The sequence below is a fragment of the Sapajus apella genome, unplaced genomic scaffold, assembly GCF_009761245.1.
Source record: "Sapajus apella isolate SASKATOON/1434 unplaced genomic scaffold, GSC_monkey_1.0 scaffold7, whole genome shotgun sequence".
In the NCBI taxonomy this organism is placed as follows: Eukaryota; Metazoa; Chordata; class Mammalia; order Primates; family Cebidae; genus Sapajus; species Sapajus apella.
In genome coordinates, this window is record NW_022436947.1 from 8441503 (window position 1) to 8464386 (window position 22884).

Below are 22884 nucleotides of genomic sequence, written 5' to 3' on the forward strand. Positions count from 1 at the left end.
GGATCATCTGAGCCTGGGAAGGTTGAGGCTGCAGTGAGCCCTGATTGTGCCACTATACTCCAGCTTGGGTGACAGAGTGAGACCCCGTCTCAAAAAAAAAAAATTTCATGTACACAGATAGCCTTAATTTTTTATTCTTCTTAAAATGAATTACATCTTATCTCCCCCTCTTTCTGTTAAAAGTTTACTAACAGTTTGTCCAAAGGGGCAGTAGATTTGCTCAGTATCCAGAGAGTGTACAAACCGTAATCCATTTCAGGAAATAAGAGGGCGGCACAGGTCAGATTATTTCTTCCCTTTTTTCCTCTTAAACAGAAGTTTCCTTACTCTTTATCTGTGCCTTCCCCTTTTCTGTGGCAGCTCATTCTCTTACCACCACTAATTACTCTACCAAATTCCTAGAAAATGATATAAAAATTACATATGGTTCACTTTTTCTTTTTTTTTTTTTTTGAGACAGAGTTTCACTCTGTCACTCAGGCTGGGGTACAGTGGTGCGATCTCAGCTCACTGCAGTCTCCACCTCAAAAGTACAAGTGATTTTCCTGCCTCAGCCTCCCGAATAGCTGGGATTGTAGGTGCCTGCCACCATGCCCAGCTAATTTTTGTATTTTTAGTAGAGATGGGATTTCACCATATTGGCCAGTCTGGTCTCAAACTCCTGACCTCAGATGATCCACACGCCTCGGCCTCCCAAAGTGCTGGGATTACAGGCACGAGCTGCTGCCCCTGGCCTGATTTTGATTTTATCTACAGCTCAAGAGGATTTGAAATGACTTACAATAAAGACTAAAACACTGGATAACCACTAAAAGATAGCGAAAGAATATGAGCCAACCAATAGGTGGATTATAGCTGTGCCGTAAAACTCAGGTTTAGCAAAACTACTGCAGCTGATCCCAAAACATAGTTCTGAGAACCCTGGAAGCCAAGATAAAACAGAGAGAATATAATAACTGAGCTAGGCTTTATTATCTGTGAAACTAAATATACCAACTTTAAAAATGCTTTTCCTATTATTAAATTCTAAACTGAATTTGTCTGTCATAGAGATATTCAACTAATATGGTAGATTTATTATATTTAATTTTGAGATATCAGAACAATTTTATATGAAAATTTCTTAAATATATCCTTGAAAAGTGCCTAAGGAAGAAGGTTAAGTCATTGATTTGTTAAGGTTTTCTCATAGGTAGCTTAAAGAAGTCTATCACAGGTGTAGTATTTGCTAGTTTTTTTTTTATTCAAATTCAGTTTTTTTTTTGACTCAGCATAGGATAGAACTTAGGCTAGAGGAGAATTTTGGCTGGGAGGGTATATTTTTGGCCATGCTTTTTTGACAGTTCTTCTCAATTAATCAGTGGTCTCAGGTGAGTAATTAACAGACAATGAATAGCAGGTAATTCGGGACCCAGAGCATAGCTCGTCCACATTGTTGATAGGAAATTCATGTGCTAGTCAGGAGCCATGGGTCACATCTGGAATTCTAGCACTTTGGGAGGCCAATGGGGCAGATGGCTTGAGTCCAAAAGCTTGAGACCAGCCTGGGCAACATGGTGAAAACCGATCTCTACAGAAAATAGAAAAGTTAGCTGGGTGTGGTGGTACAGGCCTGTAGTCCCAGCTACTCAGGAGGCTGAGGTGGAAGGATCTCTTGAGCCCTGCAGGTTTGGGAGGCACTTTGGGCTTCCAAAGTGGAGAGATTATAGGCATGAGCAACCACACCCAACTAGGTTTTCCTTTTTGATAGCAGTTAATGAGATTATTTGCTTTTTAGAATGCTTGCTATTGAAAGTAAGATTATGGCCAGGCACAGTGGCTCATGCCTGTAGTTCTACAACTTTGGGAGGCCGAGGCAGGTGGATCACTTGAGGTCAGGATTTCAAGACCAGCCTGGCCAACATGGTAAAACCCCATTTCTACTAAAAATACAAAAATTAGCCTGGCGTGGTGGCACCCGCCTGTAATCCCAGCTACTAGGGAGGCTGAAGCAGGAGAATTGCTTGAACCCAGGAGGTGGAGGTTGCAGTGAGCTGAGTTCGCGGGCTACTGCACTCTAGCCTGGGCAACAGAGAGGCACTCTGTCTCAAAAAAAAAAAAAAGAGAAAGTAAGACTATGCCATCATTAAAGAAAAGAATGCTTATCCATTTGTTTGTCCTAGAAAGACAATGCGTCCAGCCCATCTAAAAGTTGTACTGGCTGGTGGTGGCTCACACGTGTAATCCCAGCATTTAGGGGGCCAAAGTGGGTGGATCATGAGGTCAGGAGTTCAAGACCAGCCTGGCCAACATGGTAAAATCCCATCTGTACTACAAACACAAAACTTAGTTGGGTGTGGTGGCACATGTCTAAAGTCCTAGCTACTCAGAAGGCTGAGGAAGAAGAATCACTTGAACCCAAGAGGCAGAGATTGCAGTGAGCCAAGAACACGCCACTACACTCCAGCCTGGGCAACAAAGTGAGACTCCATCTCGAAAATAAACAAATAAATAAAATAAAAGTTGTACCAATATATTTGATATGAATGCCAGGGAATGGTGAGAAAGTTATAAAGTTGCTACAAAGAGGACACAGGAGCTCTGATTTCTGCTCTCAGGACTCATTTAAGTGGGCTGAGGAAGCTAGAGTAGGATCGGAGTTACATTACTTATTTCAGTAAGGACAAAAGGGGACATGATATGAGCTATGAGAAGCAAAAGATTGATAATGTCAGCATGGTTGTCAAAGCAAGAAGAAATTTGCATTATAATTTTTCATATTATTAAAATAAAATGATTTCCTTTACATTTAAAGTCCACTTAAGTACCTCATCCTTAAAGAGTTAGTCTTTAAAATAACTCCTTTGCTCTTTATCCAGTTATTTCTCTTCTGGGAATTTGACTATCTTGTAAATCAATCAGTAAAAGGATGTCCTAAGAAGAATAAAGTAATGAAAGCACTTCTCTGAGGTTTTTTTGTTTTTTTATTTTTCTTTTCAGAGAAAGTCATGCTCTGTTGGCCACGCTGTAGTGCAGTGGTACAATCATAGCTCACTACAGCCTCCAACTCCTGGGCTCAAGTGATCCTCCCACCTCAGCCTTTTGAGTAGCTAAGACTAGAGCTACCCCTTCGCCAGCTAATATATATATATATATATATTTAAATATTTAGTAGAAATGAGATCTCACTATGTTTCCCAGGCTGGTCTCAAAGTCTTGGCCTCAAGCGATACTATCTACTTAGCCTCCCAAAGTGCTAGGATTATAGGCATGAGCCACTGCACCCAGTCTTGAGTTTTAAGATCTGGGAAACAAATCTAAGTGATGTTGACGGTGTGCTAGGAACAGAGGAGTATGAGAATAGAATTACCTGGACCTGAGGTTCAAATCAACAACAACAACAACAACATGTCTAGGTTATAACTTGAGAACTGATTTTGAGATACACACACACACACACACACACACACAGAGAGAGAGAGAGAGAGAGAGCGAGAGAGACAGAGAGAGACAGAGAAAACAAAAATTCCATTTAAATAGATCAACGTTCCCTGAAGTATTTCCCCAGAATGTAAACTCATACTAGTTCCATAGCAGTTCCGTATGTAGCCAAAAGAAAATGGGCTTTCCTTAGTCAACTAAGTTTGGAAATCTACACACTGCACCTTGATCCCTGGTGAGTCACGATGCACGTTAGCATAGGCAGAACAGCGTATTTTGTTCAACCCAGTTTTCTGAACTTGTTTCACCAGGGTATTCTTTTCATGTGACATTTATTAATTTCCTACTAAACACACTTTGCTAAACAGAGCAATAAACGAAATGCTGGCCATGTTTCTGTGCGGAGTACTGTGTAATAGCTTCATGCTTATGTTACAAATGGAGAATCCACGGGGCAAAGGACTTGATCTTGATACATTTGCCATACTTCACTCAAGGAAAACTTCTGACAAATTAAGATAAGCGTTTACCGGTTACTTTTTTTCTTCTATGATGGGTACAATGGGTCCCAGGAGGGTCTGGCTTCTTTCTTGATGTCCACAGGCCCTGTTTCTTCTGCATCTATGGAAGAAACTAGTCCGCTGGTGGAAACGCAGGCATTATAGAGAGCTACCATACAATAGGTACCCAGAGTTAAAATTATTAAAAAATTGTTTAAAAAATTAGATTTCCCTGGTTTAATGTAGATGAGAAAAAGTTTTATATAAGTGTGACATTTTTCTGTAATTGATGACCTTTAAAATTATTATCTATTTGCATATGGTGGCTGTTTTATAGATAAGAGACAAGACGGGGAGAGTAACTATAATTTCTCTCCAATTCCAGTTTCTATGCTAGATGTTCCATGTAGGTCATCCACTGAATATTTAAAACAATCCTATAATGTGGGCCTTATTAGCCTCTTTTTCAGATTTTACAATTGAAGCTCAGAGACATTAATAAACATTTCTCATAAGTGAGAGAGTCAGAATTTGAAGCCAGGTCTCTTAAATCTGAAGCCCATCATTTTCCTGCTATTCCGTGGGTTGCAGGACACTAAGAGGGGGGTTAGAAGACAGGCTGGCCATCACTAAATGTATGACCTTAGCTCAGCACTGCTCAATTAAAATAGAATGCAGGCTGCGTGTGTAATTTAAAATTTTCTAGTACTTACATTTTTAGAGAAACAGGTAAAATTAATTTAATATATGCAAAATATTATTTCAACATCTAATCTATATTTTAAAAATTATTGAGATATTTTACATTCTTTTGTAAGAAATCGTCAAAGTCCATTGTAAATTTTATGCTTATTGCATAATTCAACTTGAACTAGCCACATTTCAAGTGATAAAAGCCACGTGTGGCTAGTGGTTACCGTATTGGACGACAAACTGTAGTCTGTGTAATTTCATATCTAGTAAAATAGAAATTGCCATAACCTGCCTCTCAAGGCTGTCTTAAATATTACATGAGATATCTAAAAGCATTGTTGAAAAGCATCATGGGTGTGGCAGGCCGAATAGTAGATGACTCTCTCCACCCAGACGTCGGCATCTGAATTCCTGTAACCTGCAAATCTGTTACCTTAAATGGTAAAGGAGCCTTTGAAGATGAGATGAAGTTCAGAATGTTCAGATAGGGAGATTATTCTGGATGATCTGGGTGGGCCTGATGTAATCACAAATGTCTTTTTAAGAGCTCTGGAGGCAGGAGATTGCAGTGAGTAGCAGACGTGGTGATGGGGACAGTGACGTGAAGAGGGTGCCATGAGACAAAGGGTGCAGGAAGCCTCTAGAAGCTGAAGAAGATAAGGAAACTTCTCCTCTCACAGTCTCCAGAAGCAACCAGCTCTGTAGACACCTTGGCTTTAGCCCAGTGAGACTGATTTTGGACTTCTGACCTACAGAACCATAAGAATATAAATCCTAAGTTCTTGTTCTAAGTTCTTGGTGGTGGTGATTTATTACACTAACAATGTGAAACTAATACAAAGGGCCGTGTAAATGAGATATATCGCTGTCATCATATGTGGCTATAAAAGACCATTTTGGGAGCAGGCGCGGTGGCTCACACATGTAATCTCAGCATTTTGCGAGACTGAGCTGGGTGGATCACCTGAGGACAGGAGATGGAAACCAGCCTGGCCAACATGGTGAAATCTGGGGTCTACTGAAAATACAAAAAATTAGCTGGGTGTGGTGGTGCATGTCTGTAATCCCAGCTACTTGGGAGGCTGAGGCAGGAGAATTGCTTGAACCCAGTAGGCAGAGGTTGCAGTGAGCTGAGATGGTGCCATTGAGCTCCAGCCTGGGTGACAAGAGTGATACTCTGTCTAAAAAAAAAAAAAAGACCATTTTAGGCTTGGCTTGGCAAGAATCAAGGCGGAGCTGTGGTGGGGATGGGAGGACGAGGTGTGGGTCGTGGCTATTGGCAGGTAGAAAGGTAGTTTCCCACTCCAGCCTTCATCAATTTGCACTCAGAAATAAGAGGCAGAAGAGCTACCTAGGGAACATATATTAGACCTCTGAGTCTAAGTTCCTCTGACTATGAAAGACATACAGGTATTATGGTAGACCAGTGCTCCAGCCTGAGGCCAGACTACAGAACAAAACATCCAGGTCCCTGAGAAGAGACCACCACAAAAGAGGACAAAATCTGGGCTGGTGGCCTGGACTGAGCATGAGCAGCTTGGCTGTCTCTGCTTGTTCAGGATACAGCCCATAGATTAAAACTTCTCACTCAGCCTTCCTAGCACTGTGAGACCTCTATGGGAAAAATGGCTGTCAACTCAAAAAGCGGTACCCCTCGGAGACCAGGCAGTTGTGTGGCTGGCTGCCACTGCCTGACATTCCATTTGGACTAATGGCAGGGGCTTAGGGTGGGGACTCCAGGCCAGCAGGAGGCCCAGCAGATCTCACCGCGGCAGGCTGGCTGGCCGGCCTCAAGGACAGCTGAGTCGTCTGTCTCCTGCTGTGGACAGCTGGCAAGCAGTGAAGGGGACTTCCAGGAGGAGTCAGGGGGAACTTGAGGAGGTCTGGCAAGTAGGGCTCAAGGGAATGGTGATCTGGGTAACGTGAGCGCTTTGATTTTTGCCATAAGCTTTTGGGCTATAGATATCCAGGTTACTTTAGGGAGCTTTTCAGTCTTACACCTGCTTTAAGAACAAAGAAATGGGCCAGGCACAGTGGAAGAAGGACTGGCTCTGACACAATGATGGACTGGAAACACCATCAGACCACACTCCTGGGCAATGGCAGGCTGGTAAACTCGGTCTCTGGAAGCACTGTCACCACTGTCCCCAATACGCTCTCCCTAGGGATTAAGTCTTTAGCATCCAGTAACAATTCAAGGTATCAGGGTGGACCTCAGCAGAGAAACCCTGGGCTTTCTGCCAATAGGTGCTTGGGAAAATTTTGCCGTAGGGCAAACAAGAATGAGAAACGCAAAAGACCTGTGAACATATTTGCACCCTGAGTGTGTGGAATAAACAGCTTATACTATTGATAGAAATCATGCTCTGCTCCCGGAAGCATTCGGCATTCAAGGGACAGTCACTGCCACCATTTCCTTCCTGATTAGACTTTGCATGGCCTTGTTGTCTAAAACCTCAAGTCGGGGCAGCCTTAGAAAAGGTTATGAAATACTCACATAACCCTTTGGCTGCCTTCGTTTGCAAACAGGATTCTTGACAAGCATCACTGGGTTTGTCTGACATTTGCCAAATTCCTACATAAATAACCATTACCTGAATCTCTAGCAGCTGGGAAATAAATAAGATTTAATAGGTTCAGACTGATAAGGTGGTCCAATCCAGCTGACTTTGTTTTGAAACGAGATTAGGAGCTGTGAGAGTGTAAATATGTGCTAAACGTGGCCCTGAAAGCCCGTTAGTCATAGCTCTGGGCTTCATGGAGGTGTGAGGGAAAAGAAATTTCCTGCATGCACATTCTAACACCCTCTGTCTCCGTGGATGAAAGACTGTCATCCTGTGTGGTCTAAAGCCTCTCTCTGTGTTCTTCTTTAATATTCAGTTTCATCAGAGAAAATGATACACGGTAATTTTGAGAGAGAGCTATTGCTAGAAGAGGTCAGGCTGGAAAAATGAACTGCTCAAGGCTGCTGAAGCTCTTATTAAGGAGAAAAAGCATATGCAGATGAGGACAGAGACATGCATCGAGATGGAGGGGAATGCTTAGAGCAGGTTGGTATAGAGACTCTGAAAACCTTTTCTGGTTGGAAAATGATCACTATGAGACTTCCATCACACTGACCTGGCATGATGGGGTTATAAATCTCTCTTCCCAGCAGCATTGACTTTAGTCCAGGACTCCCTGTCCAATTAAGGAAGTTCCATACGTACTCATTTGCATCAATCAAGGAGAAAGATGTCACAGGAGAAAGAGGGGGAGGAGAAGGGAACTGGTAATTGAGAAGGCCTATAGGAGTGGGTTTTTCCATAAGCTTCTAAAATGTCTTCCAACCGTTTGCTGATAGCCATGATTAACAATTCGGAGCAGCTCCAGATCTCAATCGTCAAGTTCTGCCCCCGTTCCCAGTTACCTGGCAAGGTGGGTGCGTAGTAAGGAGCTCGCAGCAGGGACAGCAGAAGTGCCTGCTCCTAAACTTTCTGTTGTCTCAAGATTTATAGGCCCTGTGCAGTGGCTCACACCTGTAATCCCAGCACTTTGTACAATGAATCTGTAATCCCAGCACTTTGGGAGGCCGAAGCGGGCCAAGCACGAGGTCAAGAGATCAAGACCATCCTGGCCAACATGGTGAAATCCCATCTCTAATAAAAAGACAAAAATTACCTGAGCATGGTGGCACATGCCTGTAGTCCCAGCTACTGGGGAGGTTGAGACAGGAGAATCACCTGAACCCGGGAGGCAGAGTTACAGTAAGCTGAGATCATGCCACTGCACTCCAGCCTGGGTGACAGAGAGAGACTGTCTCAAAAAATAATAACAATAAAAATCTCTTAAAAATATTTATAATGGCTGATATCATCTTGTGGCTTGTGGGTGGAGGCAAAGACTGGAACACTGGAGCATACCCAATCAAACAACTCATAACTCAGGTGGCAAAGTGACAAGTTTCAGGGTCAAAGCCAGAGGTGTCTCTTAGCAAGGGAACAGTCAGAACAGACATAAGACACCAAGAATAGGCCATGTAGCACAGGGGTTCCCAACCGGTCCGTGGCCTATAAGGAACTATGCTGCACAGCATGTGGTGTATTTACAGCTGTTTCCCCTGGCTCACATTATGGCCTGAGCTTGCCCCTGTCAGATGGGCAGTGACGTTAGATTCTCATAGGAGTGTGAAGCCTATTGTGAACTGTGCATGCAAGGATCTAGGTTGCCCTCTCCTGATGGGAATCTAATGCCTGATGACCTGTCACTGTTTCCTATCACCCCAGATGGGGCTGTCTAGTTGCAGGAAAACAAGCTCAGGGCTCCCACTGATTCTACATCATGGTGAGTTGTATAATTCTTTCATTACATATGACAATATAACAATAATAGAAATACAGTGCACAATAAATGTAATGCTCTTGAATCACCCCAAAATCATCCCCCCCAAGTCAGTGGAAACTGGTCCCTGGTGCCAAAAAGTTTGAGGACCGCTGGTGTAGGGAATATGGGCAAGTTTGTTCCACGACATGTGTGGGAGGTACAAGAGAGGGATATGGAAATAATTCTTTGTTCAAGTGTGACATGTTGCAACCAACCCCAGAGCCTGTGGATTTTAACCTGCCTAAAACTCCAGATCCATCTTACTGAGGTAAGAGCCGGGTTCTATATTTGGTTGGTTGATGGGCTGAGACCCATCAATTTCAATATCCCTAGATTATGGCAAAATCGTTTAGCAGCTTCTCTGACTGATGGGCTATTCTTTTTCTCTTCCATCATCACAGCATGTTGAGAATGTGCTTGCCGTAATTAACTAACAATGTTAATAGCTAACTTCAATGATGTATATCAGCCCTCAAACTCACTAAGATGAAGGAAAAAAAGAATAATTTTTTTCTTGCTTAACACGCAATCCCCTGGGGAAATCAGAAGCTAAGGAAATTTCCAGCAATGAAATTAAAAACTATTCTCTCAGTGTATTAAGTTAAATAATAGGGAACAAGAGTGGCTATAACTTAACTTTAAGGCACATTTGAGTGTCATTTCAGAAACAACAATACTGACACACAATGCACCTTCAATAAATGTGAAAGAGAAAGAGAAAAAGAACGAGAGAGGCTAAGAGAATGAGAGAGGGAGGGAAGAAGAGAAGAGACTGCAAAATAACTAGCTAATTTAAGTTTAGCTATGATTTTTTAGGAAGCCAACGAAAATGGAAAATAGATAACTTCATGTATACATGTTGGGAAGATATTTGAATTGCTTCCAAACACTTTTGATATGTCAATAGTTACACTGACATGTAACTATCAAGAGGTCCTTTAATGTATTACTACAGAAGAAGGAGTCTCCAATATTGCCTTCAGTTTTGATAATAAGCATCAATTGAAAATGGAATCAATAAGGTTTACCTGAGTCACGTAAAGAAAAAGCATACGAGGAAAGTATTCTCCTGAAACTTTTGGATTAAAACGAGAAAAAAAAAATGGTGTCCCATATTCTCAACCTCTTTATATATGTATGTGTATATATGTGTGTGTATATATATACATACATGTGTGTGTGTGTGTGTGTGTGTGTGTGTGTGTTATGGTTTCAATTAAAAGATTCAGTTCTGGGAAATCAGGATCCCAAAGAGATATTTATACCCCCATGCCCATTGCAGTACTAGTCACAATAGCTAGATGTGGAAACAACCTAAATATCCATTGACAGATGAACCAATAAAGAAAATATGGTATATATAATGTATTAGTCAGGGTTCTCCAGAGGGACGGAACCAATAGGATCTAAGTGTATATAAAAGAGAGTTTATTACAGAGAATTGGCTCACACAGATAGGCTGTCTGCAAGCTGGAGAGAGAGAGAAGCCAGTAGTCCAAGTCCCAAAAGCTAAACCAGGGAAGCTGACAATGTGGCTGTGTCTGCAGCTGAAGACCTAAGAGCCCTTGAGAAGCTGCTGGGTTAAGTCCCAGAGTTAAAGGCCAAAATACCTGGAGTCAGATGTCCAAGGGCAGGAGGAAAGGAAGTAAGAATCTGGCATGGGAAAAAGGAGAGAGCCAGAAGACTCAGCAAGCAAGCCTTTCCCCCTCTCCACCGGCTTTGTTTCAGCTGCATTGGCAGCCAATTGGATGGCACACACACATTGAGGATGGGTCTTCCTCTCTCAGCCCTCCTCTGACAATACCGTCACACCCAGAAACAATACTTCACCAGCCACCTAGGCATCCCTCAATCCAGTCAAGTTGACACTTAACCATCACATATACACAATGGAATATTATTTAGCCATAAAAAAGAAGAAAATCCTGCCATATGCAACAACATGGATAAACCTGGAGGATGTTATGCTAAGTGAAATAAGCTGGTCACAGAAGGGTAATGATCATACAATTCCGCTTACATGACATTGATGGCAGTAGCGCCCATCTGGAGCAGCCACTTTGAAAATACTGGTTGCAGCGGGGAAGGCCCGGCCAGGGCTGCAGCTCCACGGAGCTATGGGGAGCCAGGAACAGGTGGGAGCCCTGCCCTCTTTTGAGTTGGTGGGGCTCCCATCCCGCCCTCCCAGGTGCAGCTGCAGCTGCAGCCACCCAGCTTTGGCTGTGGCCCAGGCATTCCTGTGTTCTTGGGGACCTGGGAATTTCCTCTTCCCCCTGGGGGAAGTTGCTCTCTGGCCAGGTGTGCACCTACTCAGGGCAGTGCTGACATGCCAGCCCCCTGCTTCCTTGGCCCCTTCTGGACTTCAGGTGCTGATGAGCATGGGAGGGACCCTGACAGGGGTCTGAAGGCAGGTTGGCACAGGCCTACAGACATCCCTTGGCACTGGGCACCATGGATGACAGCTTGATGGTGGCAGGAGGCAGACAGACTCCTGAGCAGAAAGGGGCAGTCCCCAGTGAAGCTCCACCTTCAAGCCAGGATGGCCTGAAGCATGGGGGCTGGGCTGCTAGTTCCACAGACCAGAGAAAGAACTTATGGTGCTTTTCTTAGCCCACCCTTGGCTGCCCACAGACCAATAAGCAGGCACTACCTCCACTCTGAAACCCATAAAAGCCCCAGGCTCAGCCAGACTTGTGCAGACAATGGGATGACTTCTCTGCAGATAAGAGCTACCCACTCTGGGTCTCCTTTCTGCTGAGGGCTGCAGATGATGGCAACGACCTGCCTGTGGATAGGAGCTGCCTACTTCTAGTCTCCTGAGAGCTATACTGTCACTCAATAAAGCACCTCTCACCTTGCTCGCCCTCCAGTTGTCCACATTCTTAATTCTCCCTGGACACAGGGCAAGAACTCGAGACTACCAAATGGCAGGACTGAAAGGACTGCAACACAAACACAGCTGAAACGTGCCCCCGACTCACCATGGGTGATGAAAAGGAGAGAAGAGAGAAGGAGAGAAGAGCTGTGGCTGTGGCCCTTCAGGGACCCCAGACCTAGAAGCCCCCTGAGACAGGGCTGTGACAGACTCTTTGAGGTTCTGTAGTTCCTGGCATCTCCAAGCTCCTGAGTGCCACTACGTTCTCCAGTGCTCATAGTGGAAGCTGCCTGCAGTATGCCTGGTGTAACCACAGCCTTGCAGGGAGCCAGGGCTCATGCTGGCTCCTGGAGCTGTCCACCCTGTGGCAGCGAGTGTGCCTGGCTGTGTACAGTGGCTGGACCACGTGCTCACTTGCTCACACACTCCTTAATGCTCTGCCCCAGGCTCAGCCTTGGCAGGTTTGGGATCCAGGCCAGTAGTGCAAGGTGAGAGCTGCCTTCCAGGCCTAGTGGGCAGAATGAGCCCAGTGGGCCCAAGCAAAACTTGGGCAAAGGTGCCGCTGGCCACAGAGGCTTCCAGCTGGCCAAGTGACACCCCAAGGATCCTGTGACAACATATCTAAAATAATCAAACACGTGGAAACAGAGAGTAGAATTGTGGCTGCCAGAGGCTGGGGCAGTGGGAAGATGGGGAGCTGTTCAACGGCGATAGAGTTTCAGTTACGCAAACTGATTAAGTTCTAAGAGATCTGCTGAATAACATGGTGCCTATCGTTAAAACCCTGTACTGTACTGTCTTAAAAATTTAAGACAGTAAATCTCATGGTTAGTGTTTTAATCACAATTTAAAAAAAAATGATTCAACACCATTTATTAAACAGGGCACTCATAGGCGGGTGTTGAACAATGAGAACACATGGACGCAGGGAGGGAAGCATCACACGCTGGGGTCTGTTGGGTGGAAATAGGGGAGGGACAGCACGGGGTGGGGAGTTGGGGAGAGATAGCATGGGGAGAAATCCCAGATATAGGTGAAGGGGAGGAAGGCAGCAAATCACACTGCCATGTGTGTACCTATGCAACAATCTTGCATGTTCTTCTCATGTGCCCCAAAACCTAAAATGCAATTAAAAAAAAAAGATTCAGTAGTGGAAATGAGTGCTCACTAAAGGATAGTCCTGGTGATGAAATTAAAACTAACTGTAATACTTGAGAAACTTGTCTTATGATTTTGGAGCTGGACATTAACATGATGTTGACAGGTAATCTGCCCTAGTCCATACTGTTTTAGTTTGGGGCTCAGGGTTAGAATTATACACACGTTCACTATTCTGCCAGAAATTCCAAGTGAAGGATGTGACCTTAACCCACAGATATTAGTGAAAACCTAATTAAATGCCAAATAATTAATGACAATGAAGTTCTTTTGAATTCCCAAGGAAGAGAAGATTAAAAAATGTAAAAAGAAAAATTGAGTAGAAAGTCAGATCAAAGGAAGGAGAAGGTGAAAAGAAAAAAATAGTGGAAAACTTAAAAGAAGTCCCAAGAAAAGGCATTGGCTAAATGGGCCGGAGCATAAAAAAGAAGGAAATCTTGCCATATGTGACAACATGGATAAATCTGGAGGTTGTTATGCTAAGTGAAGGACACTTACCATGTGATGCCATTCATATGACATATCTAAAATAATTAAACACATGGAAACAGAGAGAATTATGGTTGCCAGGGGCTGGGGGAATGTGGAAATGGGGAGTTGTTCAATGGGAATAAGGTTTCCATCATGCCAGCTAATTGATTGCATAACTGAACCCCAGTCCCAGCATTCTGCCACAAATTGGACTTCTACTAGCAGCAACTGGTGAATCAGCTCAGCTTGGAGTCTGCCTGTGACTTCCAGCAGCCATGGAAAGCCCAACCCCCAGCCTCCGCCCTCCCCAAACCCAGAAGATTGCTGGCATGAAACCAACAGAAATGTATTCCCCATCTTCCAGAGATGCAAAGCTCTTGTGTCTAAAGCATGAGATCTTACGTCCAGAGCCATTTGCATTCACGCTCCCTGGTGCTCTTTCTCAAACATTTTCCACATCACGCAGACGTGGCCCTCCAGCGTGTAGAGACCTGAGCATAAAGACTGGGCAGGGAGCAAACACCATGGCTCATTCAGACCAACCTGCTTTCACATACCAACAAGGTACCAGAAGCGCTTCTAGTTTTCTTTCCCAGCTCCACTTTTCTCTGGATAGTTCTGTGATATATGTACTTAGACACCCTCCCTCCTTTTATTCTGTACTAGCTATGTAACTTCTTCTTTCTCTCTTAATTTTTAAGAGTTTATATTTTATCATGGCTTAGCTTCACAGTTTTAGATCATAATCTAAGTATAAATAAACAAACCAACAAATCAAATTTTTTTTTATTGTTGCAAGCAACAGAACTCTAACTCAAACAAAAAGAAACCTATTGGTTCCCATGATAGAAAAGTCCAGAGCTTCAGGTATGGCTGGGTTCAGAGGCGTGAACCATGTCAAATCAATAGAACTCCATTTTCTTCTCTCTCATCTGTATTAGCATAATTTTCAAGTTGTTCTCCTTATAGGAGCTCCCAGCAGCCTCAAGCATCTACTGTTCTTTTATACAGCTAGCAATATCTGTGAAAGCTTACCTGCTCTAATAATCCCAGTGAAAGTCACAGGATTGAATTATATCACCTGGCTTAGATTGCACTCCCCACATTGAACCAGGGTAGCCAGAAGAATGGAATCCTCTGGCCATGCTTGGGCCACGTACCAATTTCTGGAGCCATGGATGGGGTCAGTTCTATCAGAATGATGCTGACTGGGAGTAGTGTTATAACCAAGACGGAGAAATAAGTTCTGGGTAAGCAAAAGCAATCAGTGCCCACTACATAGAACCTTCTCCTCTTTTTTTTTTTTTTTTTCTCTGCATCCCTAGAAACTTAAGTTCCTGTTCTCTGCTTTTCAGGAATAACTTCACTTACCTACAATTCCAGTTGGAAAATGAGTTTCTCAGTTGCTTGTCAATCTAAATGGTGTGCTCCTCATTTCCTGCCTTCCTTTCTCTGCTCAAAGCTTTCGGCCTAAGTGAAAATATTCCCTTCAGCCTTGGTTCCCTGCTTTCAAGATGCTTCTAGATGACTGGGCTCTGCTCAGTTCGTTTTCTGAGATTCTGGTTACTTCTGCTTTCCTTCACTTACATCACAGCATTCCGTACCATTCTGCTGTCCATTCCTGTATCTCTCTCTCTCTCTCTCTCTCTCTCTTTTTGTTTTGTTTTGAGATAGGGTCTCATTCTGTTGCCCAGACTGAAGCAGAGTGGCATGAACATGGCTCACTATAACCTCGGACCTCCAGGGCTGAAGTAATCCTCCTACCTCAGTCTTCCTTCAAGTAGCTGGACCATAGGTGCACATAACCACACTCAGCTAATTTTTAAATTCATTATTATGTTGAGACAGGGTCTCACTATATTGCCCAGGCTAGTCTCAAACTCCTGGGCTCATGTGATCCTTCTACCTTAACCTCCCAAAGTGCTGGGATTATAGGTGTGAGCCGTTGCACGTGGCCTTCCATCTCTCTTAATGCTTCCCTTTGCACTATTCTACTAGCATCTTTGAGCTAACAGGCCTACGGGGCCTCTAACCTGCAAAACATTGCTGACTTTAACATGTGGAAACACATATTACTTCTGAAAGTATTGCCTTCAAATAAACTTTTTTTGTTGTTTGTTTTGGTTTTTTTAAATCCACAGGAAGTTAGGAGGTGGGAAATTTAATAGGTGATAGAATTACAAAATTCTTGCATGTGGTTAAATGTATAGAAGTTAGGAGGTAGGAAGTTTACTATAATAGATGATAGTAGGAATTACAAAATTCTTGCATGTGGTTAAATGTATGGAATTTGCACGTGGTTAAATGTATGAAAAGGATCCTGGGAGGTTATGGCAAAAATCCTAAATGTATGTGCTGGGCTTTCTTTCCCTCATTAAATATGTAATGCTGAGGTTGCAAATTTGAAAGTCTACAGAAACCAAGCAAGTAGACATTAATGAGAGCAGCCCTAGGTGTCAGGAGACAGATTGATGGAGACTGCGGTGAACTGGAGCACGCACGGCCCTGCTACCGGTGGTGTGCAGTCAACAGCACAGATCCTGGAACCAGACCGTCTGAGTTCAAATCCTGCTTCTGCTGTTTCTCACTGTGTGATCATGGCCTAAAAATGTGATCTCTCTGCACCTCAGTTTCCCATCTGTAAAATGGGCTCATCACTACCACCTGCCTTCTAAGGTTGTTGTGAGTACTAAATGGATCAATATATGTAAAGCATCTGGAATGGTTTCTGGCATGTAGTAGGAACAGTATAAATGCTGGCAATTATTATTTCAAAATTCAGACAATTGTTTCCATCCAGGAATGTGTGCTATCTTATAAGATCTTCTACCATTTTAAGATAAGCTAGAAATGTGGTTTTTCATGTTAAGTTCCCTGATTATATATGTTTGAGCTAATTGGAAAAAAATTACTAAGAAAGTTAAGTTATATTGGTTAGGAATGCATTCAGCTTCCAGTTATTAAAAACCTACCTTACAGTGGCCTAAACAAATACATATATTTTCTTGCATAGAAAGATTTCTGACACAACCTCTTTGGAAAAGTGTTTGGCAGTGCGTCCTGTGACCCAGTAATCCCAATCCTAGGTAAATACCCAACAGAAATGTGCACATGCGTTTATCATCAGGCTGTTGAAGAATGTTTGTTGATAACCAAAAACTGGTTAACATACAAACGCTCATCACAGGGAGAATGGATAAGTAAATTGTGATATAGACACACATGGGTGACACATGGGACAAAATAAAGATGATGAATAAACCACAACTACCCACACCAGTATGGAAGAATCTCACAAACATAATATTGAGCAAATAAAGCCAGACACACAAAAATACACCCTACACTTCCACTTATATAAAGCACAAAAATCAGGCCAAACTAATCAATGGTTTTAGAAGCAGGAAGGAGTTGTCCCAGTGGAGGTAAAAACTGTGAGAGGCCACATTAGGGACACTGGAGTGGTGGCCATGTTCTCGTTCTTGATCTGAGTTCCGCTTACCTTGGTGTGTTGCAGTTTGTGACATTTCATTGAGCTGTACATTTATGGTAGGGGTCTTTTCTGCATGCATATTATAGTTCAGTAAAAATATTTCAAAGGAAGAGGAAGAAGTGCAAAAGCAATGGATCTGGTATTGACTCAGGGCCCCTCTTTATATATCTGTATTCTACAACCTTCGGTTATTGGCTTTCATCCTTAAGCCTTTCACCGCCTGTGACAATAACCATCTCTCCCGGTCATGTTCACCTTCATGACATGAAGAAGGGGGCATCTCCCTTTTCATCAGGAAAGCAAGCTCTTTTCCAGAATTTCCTCTCACCCTAACCCAACAGCCTTGCACTTACATCTCAAAGGCCTGAACTAGATCATGAAACCTCTCTTAGTTGCAAAGAGGACACTGTGTAGTGGCAGGTGCCAAGGAAGAGTCCTTTGAGAAAGGTGTCTGCATAATCTCTCAATAGTGTTTGTCACATGGGCCAAAGGAGATACATTAGCAAGTCAGGTGTAGTGGTTTTTATTTCTTCCTGGATCCACATATAAGGGTGTTTCCTTGTGTGTATTCACAGGTAGAACATATCAGATTAAATTTACGACATACCTTGGTGATTAACATGGCTGACTGCTGAACTGTCTGACCTGATAAATCAGGCTCATCCCAAGTGATAAGTCAAAGAGGAGACTGGGCTTGAAAGTGGTTCACAGTGACAGGAACTTTGTGACACTTTCTTTTGACAATAAAATGCAGGATTACTCTTCTTAAAAACATCTGTAACTAGTCAGATTTCTGACTACATAAAAAGTTTGTGCCTAAATAAAGGCAAGCCTATTCTTGATTTGAACACTGAACACCCGTTCCCCAAATCCTAACTGGGCCAAACATTTCACAGTTAAATCTAGTGAGCCAGCAACATGAGGAGTAACATCAAAAATGATGAAACAGAGGGGTATCTAGTGCCTTTTGAGGAATAACATAAAGGGTTAAATGGTTAATTTTTTTTTTTTTCTTTGTGACAGAGTCTGCTCTGTTGCCCAGGCTGGAGTGCAATGGCATGATCCCAGCTCACCACAACCTCCACCTCCTGGGTTCAAGAGATTCTCATGGCTCAGCCTCTCAAGTAGCTGGGACTACAGACATGCACCACCATGCCTGGCTAATTTTTGTATGTTTTAAGCAGAGACAGGGTTTTGCCATGTTGGCCAGGCTGGTTTCAAACTCCTGGCCTCAAGTGATCTGCCTGCCTTGGCCTCCCAAAGTGCTGGGACTATAGGCATGGGTCGCCACACCCAGCCTAGGGGTTAAATCTTAGTAGTGGATTTGGGGACTGTAATTAAGGGTGTTGAGCTGCTAAACCAATTGGAAATAATTTTCTCCATCAGGCCTAGACTGTCCACCAGAAGAACTTCTTTTATTGCTGAAGCCAATTCACAACATATGAATTTTTCTTTTCTTTTTATTCAATCTCCTTGCCCTCAGGTGCTTTGATGTGCAAGGCTTGATCACACTGCCTAGTTGTTTAGTATTTTATCCACGCTCTTGGGCCCCAAATGGATTGCAAAGTTATAGAGTGTGGGGTTCCATTTCTTTTCTTTCCTTCCTTTCTTCCTCCTCCTCCTCTTTCTTTTTCCTCTTCCTCTCCTCCTCCTTCTTCTCTCTCTCTCTCTCTTTGAATATTCTGTACAATGTTATATACCAAACAAATACTTAGCTATCGACTGGTTGTCTGGGAAACTGGCTTGATAGATGAATGAATGAATTCATTTTTCATGCTCTTGGGATGTTTGCATTCTGGAAGAGTGGACACTTGCAGACCTCCACAGTCCAACATCAGTTTTCTGACACTGTGCGGTGACACTGTGGTTAAAGTTATGGCTCCGAGATCTGTCTGAGGCCAGACGGTTTTGGGCTTGTGGGCTGATATCCCAGTTCTGATGCTCTGAAGCTGTGAGACATTAGGCAACTTCCTTCTGAAACCTGAAACCTTCATGTATGATTTCAGTTTAGTGGTCACCAGTAAAATCACTGAGTCTGGCTAGTTAAATAACAGAAGGAAACTCATTGTCATAATTCAGAGTCATTTCAATTAAACAGCCAAGTGAAGAACCCAGGCAGTGGGGGCTGCCCTGAGGAGCTAGCAGTAGAAGGCTGTGTCTTTGTTTACTTTTTTAATGGAGTAAAAGATACATAACATAAAATGTAGCCATTGTAACCATTTGTGAGTGTACAATTCAGTGGCATGAATTACATTCACAACGTGTGTAACCATCACCACCATCTTTCCCTAAGTTTTTAAAATCATCCTAAACAGAAACTCTGTAACCATTAAGCACTGATTTCCTGTATTCCTTTTCTCCCAATTCCTAGTAATTTCTAACCTACTTTCTGTCTCTATGAATTTGCCTATTCTAGATAATTCACTTAAGTGGAATCATACATTACCTGCCTTTTTGTGTCTGGTCGATGTCACTTAGCATAATGTTTTCAAGGTTTATCTGTGTTGCAGCATGTATCAGAATTTCATTCCTTTTTATAGCCAAATAATACTCCATTGTCTAGATAGACCACATTTATTTATGCATTCATCTGTTGGTGGCTACTTGGGTTGTCTCCAGCTTTTGGCTACTGTGAATAATGCTGGCATGAACGTTAGTGTATAAGTATCTAAGTCCTTATTTTCAGTTATTTTGGATGCATACATAGTAGTAGAATGGCTGGGTCATGTGGTAGGTCCGTGTTTAGCTTTTTCAAGAATCACCAGGCTGTTTGCCCCAGTGGGTGTACCATTTTACATTCCCACCATCAGTGTCAGAGGGTTATGGTTTCTCCAAGAATATGTTCCTCATCTGGATGTCTGCTATTAATGGACACAGCGCCACATCTGTGCACTCTCACTTCTCATTTCTGGGAGAGAGAATGTGACTGACTCACCTTGGGTTGGGTGAGGGGTTTGCCCATGTATCAGTTGTCGATGGGGTGAGGAGAGCAGGATCGCAAGATCCAGATGTGCTCACGTGGGGATGAGAATGTGAGCAGTTAACCCAGGAGATTTGGGCAACACGCAGTTTCCTCTTTTTTGAAATGAGAATCATCATGCCCGATACAGTGCACCTGTGAGGATTAAACAAGCGAATGCACGCACAGCTCTTAGCAAGTGCCTTGCACTCAAAAAGCAAAGGGCAGTGGTAGCAGCAGTGCTTCCGAGAGTGGCAAAAAGGGCAATTTGTCGCAAGCACAGCTGTTCTGTCAAGTGTCAAGTAGACCTAGGTTTCCTATTACAAAGGAAACCTCTGTTGTAGATTTATAGGTCTTGAATTTATCCAAAGCAATTTTTGAACCTATTTCTGTTTTCAGCCTGTATTGCCTTCAGGGGCAACATGTTTCATTTCTTTACTACCTGCTTTGTCGAGTAGTAATTTGTTGTATTTGTCCTGAAACCACCCCTTTCAGGCTCCTGAGACAGCTTCTTGGGGCTACCTCTGTATTTCCTGAGACCTTCACCACGAGAGCCTGTTCACATGTCTGAACTCAAGTGAATGGGAGCATTCATACAGGGTCCAGGCTTTCTTCAGAGTTGCATTCCAAATCATGTCTTTCCTTTGCATATCTTCACAGACAAGCTTATAGCCTTTTTAGCTTTATTAAAGTGTCTAAGTGAAATGCTTCTTTACAGTGTTTGCATGTGTTGTTGCCTATGAGGACAAGGCTGAGTTGCTGCATGGCTGTCTTGAGACTGGGTTGGTGTCCTCACCATCTGTAGCTCTTGTTCTTGTCACCTGTCACCTACCATGGGTGATTCAAGCTCATAGCTCAATAAAGTGACAAATTATCTTACATGCCTTTGGAGTCACTTTGGTCACAAACCAAAATTTATGCATGCAAGAGTTTACTGATTCAGAATTTAGTTAACACATGTGTTTTCTTACCCTCTTTATTCCTTTTATGATCAGGGGTACACCTAGGGACATTTGAAAAGAGATTTTTCTGTATATAAAACTGCAGAGATCTGATTCATAGTCTTCCTTGGATTCTACCAACTAAGTTAATCACATTAACCTAAACTCTGAGAAATGCTATTGTGATGTGACCCACGTGGACAACTGTGTATCTGCCCCACATATAGTCACCTTCCAACTATCTGCACAAATGCAGGGGTGCGGTGGTGCAGATAATTCAAAACAGCACACAACCCAAATGCCATTTCTGCTTGGCTTGAGAATACATTATGCAAATTTGGGGCAGCAAATTTACCTTCTTTATTACATTTTGCTGGTATTCATATTAAAAATTGTTTGCATTCTTTATGAGTGTGTGTATATTTGGGGGAGGGAGTAGAATTACCATCCCTAGAGTTCAAGGGAACCATAAAGCCTTGGTACTCAAAGAATTCTTAGAAATCATAATGCAAATTCCTTGCTTTTTAGAGAAAGCAACCAAGAGCTTGAGAGGTGATGTGACTTATGTGAGATCCCAGAGTAAACAGGTGGCAGAAACAAGACCAGATCCAGCCCTCTGACTCCTTCATTCCAAGGAAAGATCACACGCTATTAATCAGAAGTCCACTGAGTTCTCTGGCCTCATCAGTACAAACTTGTTAGTGCCTCCAAGGGTGAAGCCACATGCATTCTAACTTTTAGAGGCACAGCTTCCTAAGAAGGCTGGATCAGGAGACTCCACCTCCCTGTGGACTAGACAACAGCTGTTCCCTTAAGGCTACCTAACAGCCCTGGTGGGCTCTGAGCCTTCTTGCCGTGTGTTGTTGGGATTTGAATTTATTTGGCATCAGCCCAGAGCTCTCACGGAGGTTCACCTGAGTTCTGAGTGAGTTGAGCATAAGAAATTGCTGGGAGGCCACTAATGCTGGAATTAGTAAATCTGTCCCTCAGGGAGTGTGGCAAGGGAAAGCACTTGTAGGCACCATGCTTCAAATCAGAACACCAGAAGCATACACCAGGCTGGTGGGTAATCTGGGGCCTGGCTGCCAGTGAGTTAAGATGACCTTGAAATAACAGCTAAAGAGCAAACATGAAGCAAATAGGCAGGCCTCCACGTCTGGTTAACCTCCCTGAGAAGCACAGAGCTGAGGTTGCAGCAAAGACATTCAGGAGATCAGCCAGCCAGCAAACATCAGCTCGGGCACATCTGGGGAGCTGGACGGCTAGGAGGGATGGTAATGCTGGGTTGCTACAATATGCATCAACTTTCAATCCAGCCTGTGGCAGCCGCGCCAGGGGTCATGAACGACTAATGGCTTTTTGTAGCCTGGAGCCGGCTGGCAGGCATTTCCTTAGCGTTCCCGTGTGGGCAAGTGTTGATGCCTTAAGTCCTCCTGGGGCAATTCAGCAGACATTGCTGGAGCACCTGGAGGTGTTCAGAGGCTGACATGGCCTTGGAGGCTGAGAATGGAACCAAAAGATTGAGGAGATGTTCTGGATGGGGATACAGGAAGGGTTTGCTTTTAGCTCCCAGGACTGACAACTCGGATCCATCAACACCACTCACATGTCCTGAACACTCTTCTCTTCTGCCAAGGATGAAGATAAATATTTACCTTTGAATGCAGAATGCTGTCTGAAGCTACATAATAGGTGAAAGGCCTTCCTTTTAATCAAGGACTGATTTCATTAATGTTTATTCTTTCTGGGCAAAGCCTTTTTCTCTGCTGATAGCAACTTCTCCTTGGAACTGCTGAGGTTACCAATGTTACAACAATACAATGGACTACTAATGATAATACATAATTTAACTTTATGAAATGTTAACATTGATGAAGCAGTTTGCATAACATTTCCCATCCATTCAATTCTCACAATAGCCATGGAAAGTAGGGAAGAGTATTTTATTATCTCCAGGGTATCAGAGGTAAACTGACTTACACAAGCACACAGCGCAGTAGAAACTTGAACCC